At 43.9% G+C, this 25,196-nt stretch overlaps 1 long non-coding RNA gene across 1 annotated transcript; it reads left to right on the top strand.

The window, feature by feature from the left end:
• The first annotated feature begins 20,202 nt into the window (after positions 1-20,202).
• LOC118966779 lies at positions 20,203-24,788 on the top strand. The gene is made up of 3 exons (XR_005053667.1): positions 20,203-20,586; positions 21,890-21,973; positions 22,703-24,788. It is a non-coding gene; the product is annotated as an uncharacterized LOC118966779 (long non-coding RNA).
• The last annotated feature ends 408 nt before the right edge of the window (positions 24,789-25,196 follow it).

A 25,196-nucleotide genomic window follows, 5' to 3' on the forward strand; every position in this document is an offset into this window, starting at 1 on the left:
GCCCTCCCCCGCATCCACATTGAATTTTGTGTTGAGATTGAAAACCAACTGGCAGTTCCTTTTGACTTCACCAGTATGAATCATCAATCAGACAACCAATACATACCCAGATAGTGGCTTGCTCTACTCAGTCATCAATATGCTAGGTATTTGAAATGAGCCTCTGTGATGTCTGAGTTGAGCAAGCCACTATCTTGGTACGTATTATTGGTTTCTGGTAATGCATGAAAGGAACTGCCAGTTGGCCATTAGTCTTTGTACAGAATTCCATGCTTAGTGACATAGATACGTGGGAGGGCACTTGCGGCAGTTGTGCCCTCTATTTAACTCTATGGAAATGTTTTTAGATGGACAGGTTTGAAGGTGTCTCCTTTCAATCCGGGTCTTCAAACCGACAGAGCTGAGGAGTTGTGCACGTCAAACACACAGCATGCGTCCTTAATGAGTACAAGTCTTATCTTATAAAAGATGAGTACTCCCAAACCATTGTTTTCTATAGTTGATATCAGCTGCTAATAGCTGTGACATGCTAATGTCTAAACATTTTGAGTGTATTGCACTGTTCTCTTCGGTGCTTGTACTGTAAATGGGCACATGTTAGTTGCACTTGTGCATTGCCTTTGTTACGCTAAGTAGGCCTGCTGTATGGCTATGCTTGCTACTTTTGTTAAGATGGCAGGCAATCACTATATAGCAGTGGATAAATTGGCGTACTATAGCAAGGTGCAGGCAGCACCTTTCTGGCCATTCATTGTTAACTGCTGTTTATGCCTAAGTTTAACCAGTAATATGCTTATTGAAAATCTGTTGACGTAGATATTTTGCCATAACAGCCGCTGTATTATGCATGTCACTTATTGTTTGCACCTCTCTACTTTTAGACAAACCATACAAAGCCAATGAAGTCTCAATTCAAGATGAGTTGTGTCTGTCAATCCCTGCCATGTACCTTCTCCATTACCTGACTCTTAAACTGAACTGCATCTCTGCCTGCTCTTTAGCTGGGGTCCTACAGTAGGTGGACATCACTTAAACTTCAAACAGTTAGACTCTTGTAACTGAAGAAAATTGACAGGCTACGAACTCAAGTTTTGGTTGGTGTTTCCCTGGGCATGGGGGGACATGCAGGAAATTTACAAAGGTCCTGCGTGTGAATAGGTTGTATGGCATCCTTGCTTTTGGTTTATTTCTGTGTGTAACCATTTTGACTGCTTTGAAGAAATGTTTGGAGTGTGGTCGATTGCTCTGAATGTGTTGCGTTTAGCCATCCGTTTATTAATGTGATACTATTCAAGATGTTCTTCATGTAAAGCCACTGCATTGTCCTTTTGTTTGAGGAGGCTTTGCTGGTTTGATATCCAGGCATTTTTTTGGCATCACCCTCCAAAAGGAAAGTACATTGTGTTTCTAAAATAACCAATGTATTCAAATGGGTGACTGTCTTTACTACCATCAGAAGTACAGTATTTGTTTTGGTCATCTTGAGAACTTCAGCTGAATCCATGAAACATTGTATTTCGGAAAGCTGTCTCGTGGATGCAACAGATTGAAGTCATTTTGGTATACTCTTAATGTGGGCTGATCTGTCAAACAAGCTAATCGAAAGTTTAAACGTTGCGTGTTCATCTGTCTCTGTACTGTTTCCTGTTAATGGTCCTCGAACCTGTGTAACATTTAGATATTACAATTGTAAAGTTATTTCGGCAGGGTAGCCTAGTGGTTAGAGCGTTGGACTAGTAACCGGAAGGTTGCAAGTTCAAACCCCCGAGCTGACAAGGTACAAATCTGTCGTTCTGCCCCTGAACAGGCAGTTAACCCACTGTTCCTAGGCCGTCATTGAAATTAAGAATTTGTTCTTAACTGACTTGCCTAGTTAAATAAAGGTAAAATAAAAAAGAATGGTTAAGGTGTTGACTGTTTGTTGATTAGAGTCAACTGTTCTGAGCGCCGCAAAGTTTATTTGAAACGTGCGCAGAATACAGGTGTAGACCTTACAGTGAAATGCCTACTGGCTCTAACCAACAGTGCAATTTTTAAGTAAAAAAAAAGGTATTAGGTGAACAATTAGCATAGAAATAACAACCGTAAAAAAAGACAGTGACGAATAACAGCGAGCCTATATACAAGCACCAGTTAGTGAGGCTGATTGAGATGGTATGTAGGTATGGCTAAAGTGACTGCATATATGCTAAACAGAGTGTCGCGTAAAAGAGGGGGTGGCAGGAAACAATGCAGATTGTGCGGGGGCACCGGTTAGTTGAGGTAGTATGTACTTGAATGTCTAGTTTAAAGTGACTGCATATGATAAACAGAGAAGCAGCAGCGTGAAAGGTGGGGTTGGGGGGCCACTTGATTACCTGTTCAGGAGTCTTATGGCTTGGGGGTAAAAACTGTTGAGAAGCCTTTTGGTCCTAGACTTGGCACTCCGGTACAGCTTGCAATGTGGTAGTGGAGAGAACAGTCTATGGCTGGGTTCGTTTACTATATTTATGGCCTTCCTCTGACACGGCCTGGTGTAGAGGTCCTGGATGACAGGTAGTTTAGCCCCAGTGATGTACTTGGCCATACGCACTACCCTCTAGTGGCTTGTGGTCAGAGGCCGAGCAGTTGACGTACCAGGCAATGATGCAACCAGTCAGGATGCTCTCGATGTTGAAGCTGTAGAACCTTTTGAGGATCTGAGGACCAATACCAAATCTTTTTAGTTTCCTGAGGGGGAATAGGCTTCTTCGTGCCCTCTTCACGACTGTCTTGGTGTATTTGGACCATTCTAGTTTGTTGGTGATGTTGACACTAAGGAACTTGAAGCTCTCAACCTGCTCCACTACAGCCTATCGGTGAGAATGGGGGCGTGCTCAGTCCTTTTCCTGTAGTCCACAATCATCTCCTTAGTCTTGGTTACGTTGAGGAATAGGTTGTTATTCTGCACCACCCGGCCAGGTCTCTGACCTCCCTATAGGCTGTCTTGTCGGTGATCAGGCCTACCACTGTTGTCATCTGCAAACTTAATGATGGTGTTGGAGTCGTGCCTGAGCTTTGAGGGTACTATGGTGTTGAACGATGAACTGTAGTCAATGAATAGCATTCTCACGTAGGTGTTCTTATTGTCCAGGTGGGAAAGGGCAGTGTGGAGTGCAATAGAGATTGCATCATCTGTGGATCTGTTTGGGTGGTATGCAAATTGGAATGGGTCTAGGGTATCTGGCATAATGGTGTTGATGTGAGCTATGACCAGCCTTTCAAAGCACTTCATGGCTATGGACGTGAGTGCTACGGGTCTGTAGTCATTTAGGCAGGTTATCTTAGTGTTCTTGGGCACAGGGACTATGGTGGTCTGCTTGAAACATGTTGGTATTACAGACTCAATCAATACGTGATTTAGCTCATCTGTTAGGCTCGTGTCACTGGGTAGCTCGCGGCTGTGCTTCCCTTTGTAGTATGTAACAGTTTGCAAGCCCTGCCACATAAGACGAGCATCGGAGCCGGTGTAGTACGATTCAATCTTAGCCCTGTATTGACGCTTTGCCTGTTTGATGGTTCGTCGGAGGACATAGCAGGATTTCTTAAAAGCGGCAGCTCTACCCTTAAGCTCAGTGCGCATGTTGCCTGTAATCCATGGCTTCTGGTTGGGGTATGTATGTACGGTCACTGTGGGGACAACGTCCTCGATGTACTTATTGATAAAGCCAGTGACTGATGTCATCGGAAGAATCCCGGAACATGTTCCAGTCTGTGATAGCAAAACAGTCCTGTAGTTTAGCATCTGCTTCATCTGACCACTTTTTTAGTCACTCACTGGTGCTTCCAGCTTTAATTTTTGCTTGTAAGCAGGAATCAGGAGGATAGAATTGTGGTCAGATTTACCAAATAGTGGGCGAGGGAGAGTTTTGTACACTTCTCTGTGTGTGGTGTACAGGTGATCTAGAATTTATTTCCCTCTGGTTGCACATTCAACATGTTGATAGAAATGAGGTAGAACTGATTTGTTTCCATGCATTAAAGTCTCCGGCCACTAGGAGCGCCGCCTCTGGGTGAGCGGTTTCCTGTTTGCTTATTTCCTTATACAGCTGACTGAGTCCGGTCTTAGTGCCAGCATCCGCCTGTGGTGGTAAATAAACAGCCACCAAATGTACTAGATGAAAACTCTCTTGGCAAATAGTGTGGTCTGCAGTTTATCATTAGACACTCTTCTTCAGGCGATCAAAACGTAGAGACTTCCTTACATTTCGTGCACCAGCTGTTGATTACAAATATGCACAGACCTCCCCCTCGTCTTTGCAGCGTTTATCCCGCAACCTGAATATCCATGTCATCATTCAGCCACGATTCCATGAAACATAAGCTGTTACAGTTTTTGATGTCCAGTTGGTAGGATATTCGTGATCGTACCTCGTCTAATTTATTGTCCAGTGATTGCACGTTGGCGAGTAATATTGACAGTAATGGCAGCTTTCCTACTCGCCTTCTGCAGATCCTTACGAGGCACCCCGCTCTGTGTCCTCTGTACCGGCGTCTCTTCCTCTTGCCAATAACTGGGATGTTGGCCTTGTCGGGTGTTCGGAGAATGTCCTGTGCGTCCTGCTTGTTGAAGAAAAAATATTTGTCTAATCCGAGGTGAGTGATCGCTGTCCTGATATCCAGAAGCTCTTTTTTGCCATTTCTGCCACCGTATCTTATATACAAAATAAGTTACAAATAACGTGAAAAAAAACAAAATGGCCCAATTGGTTGGGTGCCCTTAAAACTGCTGCCATTGTGAACCTGTGTCTTATGTTCTGGTTGAGGTGTTCCCCTCATTCAACAGTAACTGGCATAGTCTGGTAGTTGTGCCATTCTTATCTAACCTAGTCAGCAGGTGTTACTAGTCATGTCTTAAACGTTATAGTAAATACTGCAGTATACTAGTCATTAACAAAGCACTATTGATCACTATAGTATGGTCATGTCTGCAGAATGACCGTATACTAGTCATGCATGCAAAAACGCAGTGAATATTTGAGTATTTAGACATATTATTTTTAATGTGGGTTAGCTGTAAATGTAACACGTTTGAATTTGGACAGGAACGGAAATGCATTTAACACTATTTGTTGACACATTTCTAAAGGCTTGTATCCACACTTGCGGTTGCATTGTTTTTATATTGTCAAAATCAATCAAGGGCTACTACCTTGGAGAGTGTATTATTCTACAGAATGGAGGGGAACCTCAGAGGAAATCCCTGGCATGAGGACCCCCAAGTTCAAATCAAAATGACAAAGCTGGCAGCAAATCAAGTGAGCATGTTGATGGGTAACAGCCAGTGCTAACCAAAACTAGGATGTCCTGAAACAATGTAGCTGCACCACTCCCGAGTGGCACAACGGTCTAAGGCACTGCATCTCAGTGCTAGAGGTGTCACTACAGACCCTGGTTCGATTCCAGGCTGTATCACAACCGGCCGTGATTGGGAGTCCCGTAGGGCGGTGCACAATTGGCAATGGGTAGGCAGTCATTGTAAATAAGAGTTTGTTCTTAACTGACTTGCCTAGTTATATCAAATAAATCAAACTCCCAGTCCCTGCTGTCTGTCTTCCACAAGCAGCAGCACAGGGGCTTTGCGGATGGGCATCTGGCAGAATTAACCAGAGAACATAGCATCTCAACAACAGCACACCAGTCTGAGACATAACTCCTAACACTGAACATGTCATGCATCTTCAGTCAAGAAGCTGCTGATAAGAACAGATGTTTGTTTACTCAGCAGGAGTTAATTATTCTATTTTGGTTCTCATTAGATTTGGTTCTCTTATCACAGAGAACGTTTTCAAGTATGTAGAGAAAGTAAGATTGATGCAGCCACGTCATTGTTATCTCTGTTACAATGTGAGAAGGAGAGCTGGTCTAAACTGCCAGGCTCTAATGACCAGCTAATGACATGACCATGTGGAGGAGTTTGTCTGGCTGGCATAGATAGTGGCTGTGGGGGAGGTGGTTTCAGTATGCTGAGGTGGGAGGAGGGGCACGGTTAGTACCGGTGCCAGACACAGGATAGGTCAGTGAGGTTTAGCAGACACGGGATAGGTCAGTGAGGTTTAGCAGACACAGGATAGGTCAGTGAGGTTTAGGACGGACGGAAATACCGAAGGGAATTGTCGAGGTAATTACACAGATTTAGGCTGGTTGACCATATCCTCCATCTGCTGCTCTGCCTGGGTAGTCCACTGACACACATTACATACACTCCTGCTCAGAGGACAATATGAGAGGCTACACACGGATATAAAACAATGCATGTAGCTGTTGGCGGATGATACCTGCATGTCAACCCTGTATGTACAAGTATAGAACACATGGTGATTAGATACTTGGTGAAGGGCCCTGGTCTTCAGCTTGTTTGGGGAATTGCATGCATTGGTAGTGGGACTCGGGACCCGTTGACGTGTATGGAAGCAGTGGGGGTCATGCCCTGATGGAGGAAGCCACCTACGTTAAATTGGTGCCGTGACCTGTATTACTAAAGGTTGCCGTGGATTGGTCGAGTGAATGTCAGAGGTCAGTGTCGTATGCAAAACACTGACAGGCGGTAGGTTCCACAGCAACCCACATATGCACCCCCCCTTTCTTTCTATCCACAGACACACAGTCAAAGGACGGTCAGTGCATTACTGACTCACACAAACAGAAGGAGAATGATAGAAGGAGATTTGTGATCTTGTCGAGGTTATTCCTACTCTGGTTTCTAGGTCAACATGCCCCCAGAGACACATAGGTCACACACAGATCAACAGCCCCCCTAAGAGACATGACACACAGACGTGCGTGCGCACACACTCACGTGTTCGCTTAATTAAACACACACATTGAGATTAACATCCTCTATGACAGACGGGGTCTTTCATTTAGGCCACGAGTCAAACTCATTCCACGGAGCGAAGTGTCTGGGGGTTTACGCTCCTCCCTTGTACTTGATTGATTAATTAGGGTCACTAATTAGCAAGGAACTCCCCTCACCTGGTTGTCTAGGGCTTAATTGACAGACACTAGGGCCTCCGTGGAATGAGTTTGACACCCCTGGTTTAGGCCCACAATCAGTAACAGCTTGGATTCATGATATCAAAGAAGAACAATAATGGAATGTTCTAAATTAAATACCATAATAGTCTAGTCTCATCCTCTTTTAAATACCACATGAGTTCTATGATTCAATATAATATATCTAACCCCTTGTGTGATCAGTATTATCTAAACCAACTCAGTTCAACCAGATTACACTTTCATAGGCAAAACTTTTTATAAACATATCATGTAGCATAGCCTTGTAATTAACTCACCATCTCTTTTCGCTCTCTCTCCCTCCATAACTCTCTCCCTCTCCATCCTTCAAGACAAAAGGCCAATGTTTTGCGATATGAATAGACTTCCAATCCCATCCGCCCTGTTTAGATAGCCGTGGCCTTAGACCCTGTCGTTGGAATGGGTGTGTGTGAGGGAGGATGGAGACAGATGGGGGAGAGTGGGGGGGCGGGTTGTTTTTTCTCCACACAGCAAAACCTGTCAACTGAAGAGCAAAAACACAGTGGAATCTGACCAAAGGGGCACTGAGCTGTATCAAGTGTGTGTGTGTTTCTGTGTGTGTACCACATGGTGAATGTAAATAGAATGCTGTGACCAGTGACAAGCTATGTTGTGGGGCCCCAGACCTCTCTCCGCTCCCGGCCCCTCTGGTACCCTCTGTTCAACCCCAGCACCCCTCCTATGGACCATGGTGGCAATGCACCAGATCCCAGAGAATATGTTGGTAATGACTGCATTATTACATTGATGAAGAGCAGTGTGTCTCACACAGCTAAAAAGTAATGTCACCCTGACAGAGCTGTGTGTAAACCAGGACTGCAGGATATGAACACCCCCCACCCCACACACACACACACACACCCATACAGGTCGGTGGTGTCCCGTCTGTATGTCTGTCTCTGATGTGCCCCTTTGGCATGTCTGTCCCTGGTGTGTCTGTTTGGCCCACTCTATGCCAAGCACATCCAGCCTCCAATCAAATCTGCTCTCAAAGGTCAGCAGCTCCCCACAGCACAGACACACAGAGCCTCACAACGCCTGGCCCAATACTCGACAGGTTCTCTCATATCAGCCTGGATGTCTCACTCCATCTCACTCCTCCCTATCCCTCCCTTTCTCTCTTTCGCTCTTCCTCTCTCCTGTCTGCACAGCCTTCTCTCTCTCTCTCTCTCTCTCTCTCTCTCCTCCAGCCTAAGAGGTAATAAGTAAATGAGACAATCTCTGCTCATCTATTTACTCTGCTTTTAATACAACTGATTTATTAAGGCTGACCTGTGATCTCATTAGCCCTCATCTGCTCTGTCTCTGCTGTGTGAGCCGCAGCTTCAGACTGAGCAGCAATTACACTCATCAGATTGACACGTGTTCCTCCTTTCCTCTAATCTCTTCAAAGTTGTATGTCATGTATTTTCAATTTGCACAGATTTTTTTCCCCCAAACACATGCTCAAGCTGTGCGTGAATATTTGTGTGTGTGTGTGTGTGCGTGCGCATGTAAGTGTTTTCGCATATGTGTGTGATTGGCTCTGAGTGTCTGGCTGTGTGTTGATGTGTCACTTTCAATGACAGAGCCCTGTCTCTCTGTGCATCTTTCTCTGAGTCACTGGTTCTATTAAAAGATGTCTGTTCTTTCCTCCCTATACAGATCTCAGTATGTGTTTTCTTTGTGGGAAAATATGTATACAAATGACATATCTGTCCGTGTAGTTATGCATCTGTTTCACATTTGTTTTGCCTGCCTCTGTACCACAACAGTGGTTTGGGATTGTGTCTGCGCTTCTTGTGCGTGCGTGCTTGTGTGTTTGTGTGTGTGTGCGTAAATGTGTGTGTGTGACAGAAATGGTTTGGGAGTTTGTCCTACATTCTGTCCTAACCCAGTTCAGTCAGCTGGAATGTGGTGCTCACTCTCTCCCCACGGCACATCAGCAGAATTTGCCAAATTTACGCAACTGAGCTCAACGCACCACTAAACTGTGTCAACTGAAGGGCGGCCATCCCTCCATATTTGCACTCGTACTCAGGGCAGCCACCCAGAGCCTGCGTTAATGCGCCTGAGTCTGTTTGTGTGTGCCTCTGAGTGCCTTCGAGTGGGTATGTGTGAGCATGCATGTGACTACTGTGTGTTGTGTTTAGGGAGTGGATTTGTGCGTCTGTGACCGTGTGTGTGCATTTGGTGTGTGTGTGTGTGCATGAGTGTGGTTTTGTTGTGATGGCCCTTCTTTGCAGTTCTTTACATCCCCCTGCTGTCTGTTCTTGGTACTGCTACTGTCACTTGTTGCCCTACAAAAGCCCACGCAATGTAACCCTGGATTCACACAACTATTGCCATATAAGATGATACTTGTCTAAATCATTGACAGACAATTGTGTGTACGAGCATCCAGCTTTACTCAGAGCTTTAAACATAGGCTTCTTCTGGCATAAGTCACGAAAACAGAGAGAGATGGGCAGGCACAGTGAGGGAGGTAAGTAGAGAATGACGGACATAGCACAGGAGGTTAGTGGCACCTACATCTGGGAGGAAGGGCTTGTGGTAATGGCTAGAGCGGAATAGGTGGAATGGTATCAAACACAAACACCTGGTTTCCATGGGTTTGCTGCCATTCCATTCGCTCCGTTCCAGCCATTACTGTGAGCCGTCCTCCCCTCAGCAGCCCCATGTGAGACAGAGAGAGAGACAGACGGAGAAAGCAACGGCGAGATTTATAGCGCGCAGCCACCTGGATTCTATGACGACTGGTCACCTCACCCGGCAACGGTATAGACAAAAGCGCTGTAACCATGGCAACCAGCCGTGTCTGTCAAATCAAATCAAATTTGATTTGTCACATGCACCGAGTACAACGGGTGTCAACTTAACCAAGAAATGCTTGCTTACGGCCCTTTCCAATGATGCAGAGTTAAACGTGTAATAAAATGAAAAATAGAGCAACAAGAGGATTAAAATACACGTGAATGGAGCTACACACAAGCATTTTGATCAAATCAAATCAAATGTATTTATATAGCCCTTCGTACATCAGCTGATATCTCAAAGTGCTGTACAGAAACCCAGCCTAAAAACCCAAACAGCAAGCAATGCAGGTGTAGAAGCACGTGATAACATCTGCTAAACATGTGTATGTGACCCATAACATTTTATTGGATTTGATATACAGGGAGTACCAGTACCAGATCAATGTGGAGGGGTCTGAGGTATTTAAGGTAGGTATGTACAGTCATAGCCAAAAGTTTTGAGAATGTCACAAATATGAATTTCAGTGTCTTTAGATATTTTTGTCAGATTTGACTATGGAATTCTGAAGTGTAATTACAAGCATTTCATAAGTGTCAAAGGCTTTTATTGACAGTTACATCTAGTTGATGCAAAGAGTCAATATTTGCAGTGTTGACCCTTCTTTTTCAAGACCTCTGCAATCTGCCCTGGCATGCTGTCAATTAACTTCTGGGCCACATCTTGACTGATGGCAGCCAATTCTTGCATAATCAAACCTTGGAGTTTGTCAGAATTTGTGGGCTTTTGTTTGCCTCTTGAGGATTGACCACAAGTTCCCAATGGGATTAAGGTCTGGGGAGTTTCCTGGCCATGGACCCAAAATATTGATGTTTTGTTCCCCACTTAGTTATCAGTTTTGCCTTATGGCAGGGTGCTCCATCATGCTGAAAAAGGCATTGTTCATCACCAAACTGTTCCTGGATGGTTGGGAGAAGTTGCTCTTGGAGGATGTAATGGTACCATTCTTTATTCATGGCTGTGTTCTTAGGCAAATTGTGAGTGATCCCACTCCCTTGGCTGAGAAGCAACCCCACACATGAATGGTCTCAGGATGCTTTACTGTTGGCATGACACAGGACTGATGGTAGTGTTCACCTTCTCCAGACAAGGTTTTTTCCGGATGCCCCAAACAATCAGAAATGGGATTCATCAGAGAAAATGACTTTACCCCAGTCCTCAGCAGTCCATTCCCTGTACCTTTTGCAGAATATCAGTCTGTCCCTGATGTTTTTCCTGGAGAGAAGTGGCTTCTTTGCTGCCCTTCTTGACACCAGGCCATCCTCCAAAAGTCTTCGCCTCACTGTGCGTGCAGATGCGCTCACACCTGCCTGCTGCCATTCCTGAGCAAACTCTGTACTGGTGGTGCCCCGATCCCGCAGCTGAATCAACTTTAGGAGACAGTCCTGGCGCTTGCTGGACTTTCTTGGGCGCCCTGAAGCCTTCTTCACAACAATTGAACCGCTCTCCTTGAGTTTTTGATGATCCGATAAATAGTTGATTTAGGTGCAATCTTACTGGCAACAATATATGTTAAGCCCTTTTTGATGATGATGATGATGACGGCACGTGTTTCCTTGCAGGTAACCATGGTTGACAGAGGAAGAACAATGATTCCAAGCACCACCCTCCTTTTGAAGCTTCCAGTCTGTTATTCAAACTCAATCAGCATGACAGAGTGATCTCCAGCCCTGTCCTAGTCAGCATTCACACTTGTGTTAACAAGAGAATCACTGACATGATGTCAGCTTGTCCTTTTGTGGCAGGGCAGAAATGCACTGGAAATGTTTTTTGGGGATTCAGTTCATTTGCATGGCAAAGAGGAACTTTGCAATTAATTGCAATTCATCTGATCACTCTTCATAACATTCTGGAGTATATGCAAATTGCCACCATACAAACTGAGGCAGCAGACTTTGTGAAAATTAATATTTGTGTCATTCTCAAACTTTTTGGCCACGACTGTACATAAAATCAAGGTAAAGTGACTAGGCATCAGGATAGATAATAATAAGAATAAAATAAGGAACAGATTAGCAGCAGCGTATGATGAGTGTAAAAGTGTGTGTGTATGTGTGTGTTGGTGTTGTGTCAGTATGCATGTGTGTGTGTATGTGTTGTCGGTATGCTTGTGTGCGTATGTAGTGTATGTGAATGTGTGAGAGTGTCAATGCAGTGTGAGTGTTTATATAGTGTGTATACACTGAGTGTATAAAACATTAAGAACACATTTGTAATATTGAGTTGCCCTCAGAACAACCTCAGTTCGTTGGGGGATGGCCTCTACAAGGTGTTGAAAGTGTTCCACATGAATACTGGCTCATGTTGACTTCAATGCTTCCAAAAGTTGTGTCAAGTTGTCTGCATGTTCTTTGGGTGGTTCTTGATACATGGGAAACTGTTCAGCGTGAAAAACCCAGCAGCGTTGCAGTTCTTGACACACTCAAACCGGTGCGCCTGGCACCTACTACCATACTCCGTTCAAAGGCGGTTAAATATTTCAATATTGTCTTGCCCATTCACCCTCTGAATGCCACACATATACAATCCATGTCTCAATTGTCTCAAGGCTTAACAACTATTCTTTAACCCGTCTCCTCCCCTTCATCTACACTGATTGAAGTGCATTTAACAAGTCACATCAACAAGGGATCATAGCTTTCACCTGTATTCAACTGGTCAGTCTATATCATGTCAAGAGCAAGTGTTCTTAATGTTTTGTACACTCTGTGTATATAGTCTTGTTAGTGTGCATAGGGTCAGTGCAGATAGTCCAGGTAAACATGAATGAACTATTTAGCAGTCTCTTGGTTATTTAGCAGTCTTATGGCTTGGGGGTAGAAGATGTCTCTGAGCCTTTTGATCCAAGAGTCGATGCTCCGGTACCGTTTGTTGGACGGTAGCAGAGTGAACAGTCTATGGGTTGGGTGGCTGGAGTGTTTGGCAATTCACCACCTGATATAGAGGTCCTGGATGGCAAGGAGCTCGGCCCCAGTGATGTACTGGGCTGTCTGCACCACTATCTACATTGCTTTGTGGTTGAAGGTGGTGCTTGCTATATCAAGCGGTGATGCAGCCGGTCAAGATGCTCTCGATGGTGGAGCTGTAGTCTATGAACAGCATTCTCACATAGTTATTTCCCCTCTTGTCCAGGTGGGAGAGGGCAGTGTGAAGTGCAATTGAGATTGCGCCACCTGTGGATCTGTTGGGGCGGTATGCAACTTGGAGTGGGTCCAAGGTGTCTGGGATGATGGTGTTGATGTGAGCCATGACCAGCCTTTCAAACATTCATTCAAAGCACAATTATGGGGTATTGTGATGTCATTATGGGGTATTGTGATGTCATTATGTGGTATTATGTGTAGATTGATGAGGGGAAAAAAACGACTCAATCAATTTTAGAATAAGGCTGTAACGTAACAAAATGTGGATGAAGTCAAGGGGTCTGAATGCTTTCCAAATGCACAGTATGTATATGGGTAAAGTGATTAGGCATCAGGATATATGATGAACAGAGTAGCAGCAGTGTATATTAGTGTATACATGTATATGAGGATTGTATGTGAGTGTGTGTTTAGAGTCAGTATGAATATGTATGTGTGTTATGTGATTGTAAGCAAATGAAGTGTGTGAGTGTGTGTTGGAGTGTCAGTGCGAGTGAGGATGTAGAGTCCTGTCAGTGTGCATAGGGTCAGTGCAAAAGTAAAAGAGTCAATGCAGATAGTCCATGTAGCCATTTTGTTAGCTATTTAGCAGTCTTATGGCTTGGGACTTTATCTGCCTTTCAATTACTCAAGGGTTTTTAAATGTACGTTTGGTGAGATAAACCATCAACATGAATATATGCACAGGATAGGATAGTGACCATGGGGATGATTGGCATGAAGTCCAACCATGGGTATGATTGGCATGAAGTCCGTTGACCTCCAAAGCAGCCCAAGGCAGAGAGACAGGAACAGACACACGTTGAGTTCTGCCCTGTGTCTTAATGTCTGAATGTGTTTTTGTATATAATAGTACATGCATCTGTCTATTTGCCTGTCTTGGTAGATCTGTCTGTTCCTGTGTCTGTCTGTCTTTATCTGTTTCTCTGTCCGTCTCCCTCAGCCCCTTGGAACAACCGTATTCCCACTGCTCTGCTCAACCTGCTTTGCTTAACCCTACAATCATGTTCTGTACATATTGATCATTCATGGTCTCTAAATCATTGTACCTACTTCCATGGAATGTTGGTGCCTTGGCCTTACAGTATAATGTACCACACCCCCAGAGGATTTAGCACAGTGGCTGCTGGTCAGGGGAAGCAGTGAGAAAACGGTGACCTAAAATGCTTCAATACGTTTCTACTACAGCCAGAGTTGTTTCGCCGTTACACAGATAGTTAAACAAGTCAGGAAAGAGAAACAAAGAGAGAGAGACAATATTGGAAAAGAAAGAAATGACATTTTCTCTCTGCTTCACTTCTTTGCTCTCCTTATCTCACACTAGAGTATTTACCGTTGGGCAGAGAAAATGCCTCAGATGTCTCACAGTGCTGAGTGAGAGAGCAGGAATGAACTTAAAGCAGAGACGGATAAAAAAAAGAGAGAATACATTGCTTGAAGTGAAAGTGTTCATTTCTTTGCAGTGCTTCTCCACACAACAATAGACAGGTGAGAGAAGGAGGAGAGAGCAAGCGAGGGAGGTGGATGGCAATACTTGTCCTCTAGTTCTACTGGTGGTGACAGACGCATTACACAGTGCCTGATGCCAACTCAATAACCCAGTAACACACACACACACACATAAATACACACACCTATGTATGCACATTCGCTTGCAGCCGGACATGCGCCCACCTGCCCACACACACATTTTAAATACTTTATTTGAATCCACGAATCACATGACATCATAAATTATTCAAATTTTTTAAAGGTTTAAAGGACTTTCCCCTCCACACAGCTAGGCTGCCCATCACGGCTGAAACAGAGCAGTACCTTGTCATCCACACAGCTATGCAGCCCATAATTTCTGAAACAGAGCAGTACCCCCTCCTCCACACAGCTAGGCTGCCCATAACGGCTGAAACAGAGCATACCTTCTCCTCCACACAGCTAGGCTGCCCATAACGGCTGAAACAGAGCAGTACCTTCTCCTCCACACAGCTAGGCTGCCCATAACGGCTGAAACAGAGCAGTACCTTCTCTTCCACACAGCTAGGCTGCCCATAACAGTTGAAACAGAGCAGTACCTAGACACTTGTTTTGCTCTTCTCTTAGACAGGCCTGCAATCTGAATGTTTATGTAAGTCTATGTACGTGGCAGAGACGGCCAAATATCAACGCCCCCAACCTGCATCTGTATTTCAGGCTGTCCAAGTGTGATATGAGGGGCTGCTACTTAAGGAGCTTGTCAGATAAGGCTGCTCCATGTAACAATGGAATGAGCAGCCCACCTCCAGTACCAGCCCCTCCCTCTGGTCTCACACAACAACAATATCTGTCTTATTCAGCAGACAAGAAAACACATGATCATCAACATCAAACCGGGCTCCTCTGACAACAGAATGTTTATGTATGTGTGCTGTTGGTGAGACCACCTGTCCACCACACACACACACACACACACACACACACACACACACACACACACACACACACAGAGTCGCCATCATTGCCATGCCCTCGGTCTGCTTGTCCAGTGAGTAACAGTGGAGTCTCTTCAGAGGAGGAAGAGGTGAATTTTTCAGGAAAAAAATGTAATAGAAAAACATTTAAAAAGTTATCATTTTTATATGAAACTATACTAAATATATTCACGTCACCAAGTTATAGATGAAAATACACTGATGGTCAACAGCACTCTCTGGTGTAGCACCATGGGACAGCTAGTTTCCATCCTCCTCTGGATACATTAACTTCAATACAAACCTAAGAGGCTCATGGTTCTCACCCCCTTCCATAGGCTTACACAGTAATTATGACAACTTCCGGAGGACGTCCCCCAACCTATCAGAGCTCTTGCAGCATGAACTGACATGTTGTCCACCCAATCAAAGGATCAGATAATTAATCTAGTACTGAAAGCATAAGCTTCAGCTAGCTAGCACTGCAGTGCGTACAATGTGGTGAGTAGTTGACTCAAAGAGAGAGAAAGACAATAGTGAACAGTTTTGAACAAATTAATTTCTTAAAAAATGGAGGAGAGAGAGGTTAAGTTGTATTTTCTTTCACTTTCAGTACTTAGCTAGCGAATGCAGCTAGCTAGTTTAGCCTACACAGCCTACTCAAACACCTGGCTCAAACAGAGAGGGATGCTATGTTAGCTAGCTGGCCATAGCTATTCAACACTGGAACTCTTCTGAGTCAAGGTAAGCTTTTGGATTAATTAAGCAGCGGTCTAAGGCGCTGCATCCATCGCAGCCCTTGAGGCATCACTACAGACCCGGGTTTGATCCCAGGCTTTGTCACAACCGGTCGTGACCGGGTAGGGCCGTGCACAATTGGCCAAGCGTCATCTGGGTTAGGGGAGGGTTTGACTGAGGGGGCTTTACTTGGCTCATCGAGCTCTAGAGACTCATTGTGGCGTGTTGGGGCCTGCGGTGTTTCTGGCTGGCTTCCAGGTTAAGCGGGGCGGGTGTAAAGAAGCGCGGTTTGGCGGGTCAGGCTCCCTCCTCTTTATCATAGAGGCACTCACATCCACTACACTACATACTGAGAGAAATACATACTGAACACATACTGTATGTAAACATACTTACTCATACCGTGTAATCATCTTTCTCACTCTCCTTCTCGCTCTGTCACACAGTCAGTTAATTCAATAGCAACTATATTCTTGGCATCAACAAAGCAGCGTTCACCTGCTCAGTGCTCCATAATGGATGTAGCTTTATGTAAAGCCTCGTAAACAACTAACACAGACAGACAGAAGGAGATTCACATGCAAATCAGAGTGCACATCCTACAACCATGCCCACAGTTCATTTGGCATCATTACGGAGGGCCTGCGGCCATATTGTTCTGGAGGAAGAGTTGGTTGTCTGATGTATTTCAAAGGCTCTGTTTGTGTTTAGAGGGGATGGGTGGAGGCTGTGGGTGAGCAGCAGTAGGCTGTTTTATGTGGGGGGTTAAAAGACAGAGGAAGAGGGGCATGGAGAACGACTAGAGCTTTTAGAAAGTCAGTGATTATTAATATCTCTTCTGGTATCTCGCTTCACTGAGAACACATTTGTAGAGACATGCTCCTCCACATAATACAGCATTTGTGTTTATGGAATTACATTGCTGTGAAGCCCATTAGTGGAACCAGCATGCACACTAAAACTATGTGTGTGCGCGTGTGTGTGTGCGTGCATGCGCACATTATTGGGTGGTATAACATGACGGATTCGTAGGGTGATCAGTAGAACGAGTGTGACCAACGGTATGAGTGGATGGGGTCTGACGATCATACTGGCAAAGGAAGTAGAAGAAGGCACCAGACCCAACCAGACGTCACAATGCCCGCCCCCGGTTTATTACAACCAATTATAGATTCCTCTGCTACATGAAGAGCTCTGATTTAGCCTCTGGATTAATCTGACCAATTGGAGGTCGGCCCCCGGTACTAATGGGGCCAATTAAAACACCCCCTGCTTTATGGTGGCTAATCAGCCTGTTAGGAGTATTCGGGGGATTTTCTTTCAACCATTTACAGATTCCTACAGAAAGGTCAACTTTACTTGTCAAATGTAGTGTGTTAGTGCTTGAAAGCCTCCCACAACACTAAAGGCCATGCCTTGTTAAATATCAATATGCAACTAACAGTCAGGAATTGGTGCTGCTCTACAATCCTGCAAAGGGTAATGGTGATGATCATGAAAAGCAGAGGAAGGAATGTTAGAAACAACATTAAGGTGCAATAATATTCACCAGGCTCTATTTTAGCTAAAGCAAAGTGACAGCTGAGAATGTCAGATTTGTGCTGTGTGCTGCATGTGCTGGAGTGGTTGTGCTGGAGTGGATGTGCTGGAGTGGATGTGATGTGCTTGAGTGGATGTGCTTGAGTGGATGTGCTAGAGTGGATGTGCTAGAGTGGATGTGCTAAAGTGGATGTGCTGGAGTGGATGTGCTGGAGTGGATGTGCTGGATTGGATGTACTGGAGTGGATGTTCTGGATGTGCTGAGTCAATCCCCGCAGACACAGATCTGGTCTGGCTGACTGGATCCATTACATCAAACATGACTGTGAATGCTGAGGCCAAATGTGTTTACTGGGAAGTCAGGAGTTTGGTCCGAGTGACTCGAAGGAGAAGAAAACATTGTTGATATTGCAGCTCATCACTAAGAGAATGTTACAGTGTTGTTTCAGGATGTTTGTTCCATGTGAGGAGTGCGTGTGTGTGTGTGCACCTAACCTGACATCGGTATGTGTAACACGAGGACAGGCTTTTCCTCTCCAACCTCCAGTTCAGGTATGCATAATTCATTAGAAGTAGCCTGTGATTTCCAAGGTGTCACATGAGTATGAATTATGGATTATTAGCAGAAGTAGATTAAAATAACACAATAGACACGGAACAAATGTTCCAGGCTGGTCTTGAATATCTAAGCAAACACGCATATCACCTCGCTTAGATATTACCTCCAGTACCATATGAGCTCAGATGCCTATTTGCTTTTTATAGTATTAAAATCATTATCCCCTTCCCTCTCTGTGTCTCTGTGTATCTGTCTTTCCCATTGACTCTCTTCCCAGTGTGCATGAATCATTTAGACAGGCCAGTCACTCTGTCATTTGGATAAAAAATAAGACGTGTCCCTAGGCATGACATTTAAAAAAATATATATATGTTTTAGTCTTTTTCATCGGATGCTTCAAAAACACACACGCACACGCACACACACACAAACTGTCTCACTCTCACGCACACACAATCTCTCTCATGTGAAACCACTAACACACACACACACACACACACACACACAGGCCATGAGGCGCACATCGTAGGGTTCATGGCTGCAAGAGGATATTGTAGTATTATGTTTGTTCGGAGTGCCAGGGGTATAGAGCCAGAGAAGTATAAAGCTATGAGAGACAGAAGGTTACACGTGAGATGATGCGTGATGCACGGGGAAGGAGGCGCATGGTGGCTGAGTGTTTGTATGTGTGTTTCCTGTTCAAGGAGTGATGATATCAGGTTGTAGGGTTCCCTGTCTCTCCTGCCAGCCTCTGAATTAATCATCACCCGGCCCAGCCTAACCCTCTCTCTCTCTCTCTCTCTCACACACACACACGTTTAGGGATGAATCACAGCTGAGTAGAGGGATATGGGACCTGAGTGAGTGCAGCTCTGATGTTGGGTCTGGTCCCATGCTAAGAGAGGGAATGTTTAAGCATGCAGGTCCACACAGGGGTCCACTGGGTCCGAGGCTCTATGTGTGTCTGCTGTGGTCCTAGCAGCTCCCCCTTCCTCACCCCTCCTCAGCCCTCCTCACCCCATCTCTCCGTCACCTCAGGATAGAGCTGCAGGGATGAAACGCAGCCGAAGCGTTTGAAAAAAGGGATTTTGAAATACAAAGGTCTCGGCAGACGTGTTTGAAAAATGTAGTTTGAAATGGAAAATGGAAAGAGGGATGTGGTGGATGAGAAGGATGGGTAATTCCTGCTCACAGACACAGAGTATCCTGGTCTTCCACAAGGGACTCCTATAAGCCCTGGACAATCAATCATTTAGATATTTATCAACTGCTAAACCAGATCTGATGGTTTGTTTGAAAGCAGGAAGGGGCTCTGTGAATCTCAATCAGCCACAATGGTCATCAAAGAACCACCATAAAGAGAGTTAGATATGAGTTCAACAGTCCTATAGCAGACTGTGTTTCTGCTGCAGGACAGAGCAGCCTTGATGAAATCCCACAGAAGGAACAGTGAGTACCTCTCTGATGGGTGCCGCCTCAAGGTTTCTGTTGTTCGGAAATATCCTCAGCCTCAAGAGATTTCCTTTGCTTTACCTCCTGAACCATGAAACAGTTCCCTTTAGCCTGGGGAAGGGTTGCACTGCGAAAAAGCAACAGGTGTGACAGGTATCAGATTGGTACATTAGGCTGATATTAGATATTCAGACTGCAGTGGAGGCTGCTGAGGGGAGGACGGGTCAAAAAATATTTGCTGAAACGAGCGAATGGATTGACATGAAACACTTGGAAACCATGTGTTTGATACACTATACAGGTAAAGAGAAAAGTATGTGGACACCCCTTCAAATTGGTGGACTCGGCTCTTTCAGCCACACCCGTTGCTAACAGGTGTATAAAAAGCAAGCACACCGCCATGCAATCTCCATAGACAAACATTGGCAATAGAATGGCTTCACTTGTCACGCGGAATGACGCTGTGGAGGCGAGGCAGGTACGGGGAGTAAAACATTTCATTATAACGGACAGAGACTAGACAGGAACAGCGTCAGAAACCAATTTAAAAGACAAAAACAATACTATGCAGCAGTGGGGAACAGAGCAGGGAACTGACAAATATAGGGGAGGAAATATCAAGTGATAAGTGAGTCCAGGTGAGTCCAGTAACGCTGAAGCGATTGACGAGGGAGGGCAGGTGTGAGTGATGATTGGCAGGAGCGTGTGATGCAGGGTAATCTGGCGCCCTCAAGCGCCAGGGGAAGGGTGGAGCGGGAGCAGATGTGACATTACCGAAGAGCTCAGTGACTTTCAACGTGGCACAGTCACAGTCAGTCTGTCAAGTTTCGTCCCTGCTAGAGCTGCCCCGGTCAACTGTAAGGTATGTTATTGTAAAGTGGAAACGTCTAGGAGCAACAACAGCTCAGCTGCAAAGTGTTAGGCCACACAAGCTCAGAGAACAGGATCACCGAGTGCTGTAGTGCTGAAAAATGGTTTGTCCTCAGTTGCAACACTCACTACCGAGTTCCAAACTGCCTTTGGAAGCAACGTCAGCACAATAACTGTTTGACAAGAGCTTTATGAAATGGGTTTCCATAGCCGAGCAGCCGCTTATGCCGCCATTGGACTCTGGAGCACCGGAAAAACGCGTTCTCTGGAGTGATGAATCACGCTTCACCATCTGGTAGTCCGATGTATAAGTCTGGGTTTGGCGGATGCTAGAAGAACGCTACCTGCCCCAATACATAGTGCCAACTGTAAAGTTTTGTGGAGCTATTTTTCATGGTTCGGGCTAGCTCCCTTAGTTCCAGTGAAGGGAAATCTTAATGCTACAGCATACAATAACATTCTTGACGATTCTGTGCTTTCAAATTTGTGGCAACAGTTTGAGGGAATACCCTTTCCTGTTTCAGCATGACATTACATAGCCCATTTAAATCTCACCCAATGTCTTCAGTCTTTCTACTGAGGGTGATCAGGCCTCACCAGGAAGTCAGAACAGAGGTCATAGGTCAGTCAGCCCTATTAAGTGTTTTCTTTCCCTGTTCTTCCGAAACCATTTAAAACATTTTTATCATTCTGCTTATCCACATTAGTGCCATGGTTACAGGAAGAGCCTTATAACACTTTAAAGGTCATTATAACTATAATGAGCTACTGTCCTGTTACACTGGAAATCTCTGAGGGGAGCAGGTTCATACTGCTTCTTGTTTACTTTCATTTGTAATACTTACTCAGAGTATCCCTAATATGGCCTGTAGTCAGGTTACGCTCCATTTGTTTTATACATCATACACAAAAGGGAGAGGGGTTTGTGGGTAAGCAGAGAGCTTTTTGTCCCATTTTTCTTTGTGGATTTGGAATGTAACTTCAAAATGAGTTTATGTGAGTTCATACAAAGCCCAAATGAAACCAAAAAAGCATTTATAACTGTTTGGATCAGCATCAGAAACACACTCACCACTTCCCCTCTAGAGATGTCCGCATATTACATAAACACTAATGGGCTGGGGTCACAAGGTCAAGTATTGACCATATTTCAGAGGTGGTCGCCTGCACTATCCGTCTGCTACACTGACCCACTTCGACCCTCTCCTCTCCTCTTCTCTACTCTCCCCTAATTTTCTCTCTTCTCCCATCCCCATCCCCCTCCTCCTCTCCTCTCCTCTCTTCTCCTTCTCTAGATTAGGAGTCTGTCAGAGGAAGTCTCTAAACCTTGGCTGTGTGAGCTTCATTCCATCTGATGAAGAAGGAGGTGCAGTATGCAGGTCAGTAAAAGGTCACACAGTGTGGCAGAACACGAGTTAAGAGACATCTGTTGTGATTCCTGAGTCCAATGACTCTCAGACTGCACCTCCTCTCTGTCTCTAAGCCTCTTCAGACACCTCAGCCTCTTCAGGTTTTCTCATTTTAATTTCTCCCCAATTAAAAAACTTCAGCTTGTTTTTCCGTAATTAGAAAGTTGAGCACCATCTTCTCTCTGGCTATCCAATTACCCCAGCCAAGCCAGCATAAGCCACTTGCACTGGTTACGAGAAATCATCTTCCTAAGGCTGTCTGCTGATTAGTTTACTCTTAAACTGATAAACAGCTGTTTCCATAACCACACCTCAAAGGCTAAGGACTTAAAGACACAATAGTTATGGTATCGTATTGCTGTGTTACCGTATATAGGCTGACATGGCTCAAAACATGAATATCTAACACGATATCCATCATTGCGTAACACATCAAAACACAAGAACTACCTATTGTTCACCTAATACCTTTTTTGCACTGTTGGTTAGAGCCTGTAAGTAAGCATTTCACTGTAAGGTCTACACCTGTTGTATTCGGCGCACGTGACAAATAAACTTTGATTTGATTTGAACTAATCACTAGAACTAGATCCATCGGATCACGTTGTCAGTATTTTTCAGGCCACTGATCCCCATGTTTTTCTTGAAGAGAGATTTCCACAGTGCATCATAGTGACTGGCTTACTCTCCCCTCTACAGACACACAGGAAAATGTATAAAGTGGAATTGATTTTGTGTGATTGCTGGGGACCCCCACAACAGCTACACTCCTAAGACCACTCTCACCGTGTCAACATGAACAACTCCAGAGAAATACAATACATGCCTGCAGACCCTTACACAGGCATGGTCTACTACCCAGTGCACCAACTACCAACCCTCCTTCTACACACAAAGACACCGCTCACATGATCCTGTTCTATGCGTGTAAAACAAGGGTTAGTAGGCGGTCAGGTGGGGGGAATATTGTGGAGGGGGATGGCCAGGTTGATTACAGAAGCATAGTATTCCTAGAGTGAGGCTGTGACGCTTCCACAAGTGTGAGATGTTAGGCACATACATATATATGTCTGGTGTAAAGTTAAAAACTTGGCACGGTTAAACTTTTATGTGTCTTTTCATTTCCATGCTGTTATATTATGTATCGGTGTTATTTGCACTGGCAAATAAATCGAAGATGTCCGCCATTGCTATTTTGGTGGCTCAACCCTTTAAGAGTGCATGTCCCTTTAAGAAAGGAAGCGTTCTGGGAAAAAATGGTGGTGTATACCTGGCTAAGGTTTTATTGCTGTTCAAAAGCCTTTTGCAGCCTAGAACAAACCGTTAAATGAATATACCTTGCAAATGTGTATTATTTCTCACCCAACAAAGGAATATTATTTTTGTTGGTTTTAAAGGATTCCATGAACATTGACCCATTCTGAGGAAATCTCTACAAGGTCGGATTTCCACTTTCTTCTATAGTCCGGTGAGATTTATCCTGTGAATGTATTTTTTCACACTCATTATTGGATATATATATATATATTGGATACATATATTTGTGCATTTTTTGCTTTGGGATTGACTTTTTTAAAATTGGACATTGTGACTTTTGCGTTCGGATTCTTTGTCAACTTTATTTTGGAACTATTTGAAAGACAGATTTTTATTTTTTATTTAAATCTAATTGGTAACTATGGGTTTCTTCTGCTCACTTGATATAATGTTGTCTGCCTTGAACTTTAATATTGCAACTTAGTTTGAGATCCAAGCTGATTGTTACAAGACCTACATACCCAGTGTTAAAGAGTGTACCAAGTTCATATACACCTAACTAACAGAGAGAATGTCTGAGAGAACCATTAGAGCCAGAGAGAGAGGAGTAGAGGAAGAATGCAGGTCAAATGAGTTTTAACCCTTTAACTGTCTCTTAAAAACAGTGTAGAACAATTATTTCACCTTAAATTCCTAGTTCTAACAACTCAAATAAGAACTCCCAATCGCATTTACAAATGCATGTTTATTTAGGAAATTACAGAGCTCTATCAGGCGGTTGAGTTGTCAAAAGAGGGTCATACCAGCAATGCCATATTAGAATGGCTATTTGCATAGCATTTTTACTAATCTCAAGAATATTACATAAATTACTTTAAATCCGCTTGAATGGCTTTTATAGGGAGGTTAGCATTGTTAAATGAGGACAGATGTCAAATTTAACCAAATGATTGTAACTTTGTGTCCAAATAATATTCAGATGCATTGAAAATAATGCATTTTCAGTTGGTCTATAGTGCAATGTCACCAACAATGTTTTTCTTACATTTCAAATGTCCGCCATATTTCCCACATGTTCAGACTACCTTTTAAGATAATATATGACAAAGTGCAATTTTTTTATTACTATTAAGGGCATTCTTTTATAGTCAGAATATGAATTAATTGGCCCTATGGGGCATGAAATGTGGTTTAAGAAATGTGTTGCATAATTGTGTGTTGTCAACAATTCAATCAAATGTTTCACCAAAATAAATACGATTTTATATATATATACACACACATCATTCTTTTTACTGACATCAACCACCTGGTTGAGCATATTTCATTTTTTAAATTCTAGATTTTTTGCCTTTTTACATTTTGAACATTGTATTTACATATTTCTACTCTTCAAGGTTTTCTACTGACAGGAATGGTGCAATTTTCACTCTTCACCAACTGAATTCCTGCCTTTTATCCCTTCTCTTTGGTGGCTGATTTTGACCTACAGCCCTCTGAACGGGCAAAGTTAGTGCCACAACACTGCAGCAAACCAAAAGGATAAGCATTATGTAAATGAGTGTAGTTTAATGTGAAGATTTTTTTTTTCATATCCTCTTTTAAATCCACTGTCAATTGAGAAAACAGTAAGAGTTCAACTGTCATAGCCATTAAGTCTCTTCTCTGAGAAGTGTACTGCAGAAACTTAATAAGCAGATCTGTCACTTGATCCTAATCAGAGCATCAGCAGTGACTTAAAGGCTTTTTTGATGTGCTCGGAGAGTCAAACAGACATTGAGCCCTAAGTTGTACAGGATGTAATTATGCATTTGGAAAGTATTCAGACCCCTTCGATATTTCCACATTTTGTTTCGTTACAGCCTTATTCTAAAAGGGTTTACATAGTTTTTCCCGCTCATCACTCTACACACATTACCCCATAATGACAAAGCAA

The sequence above is a fragment of the Oncorhynchus mykiss genome, chromosome 10 (assembly GCF_013265735.2).
Source record: "Oncorhynchus mykiss isolate Arlee chromosome 10, USDA_OmykA_1.1, whole genome shotgun sequence".
Classification (NCBI taxonomy): domain Eukaryota; kingdom Metazoa; phylum Chordata; class Actinopteri; order Salmoniformes; family Salmonidae; genus Oncorhynchus; species Oncorhynchus mykiss.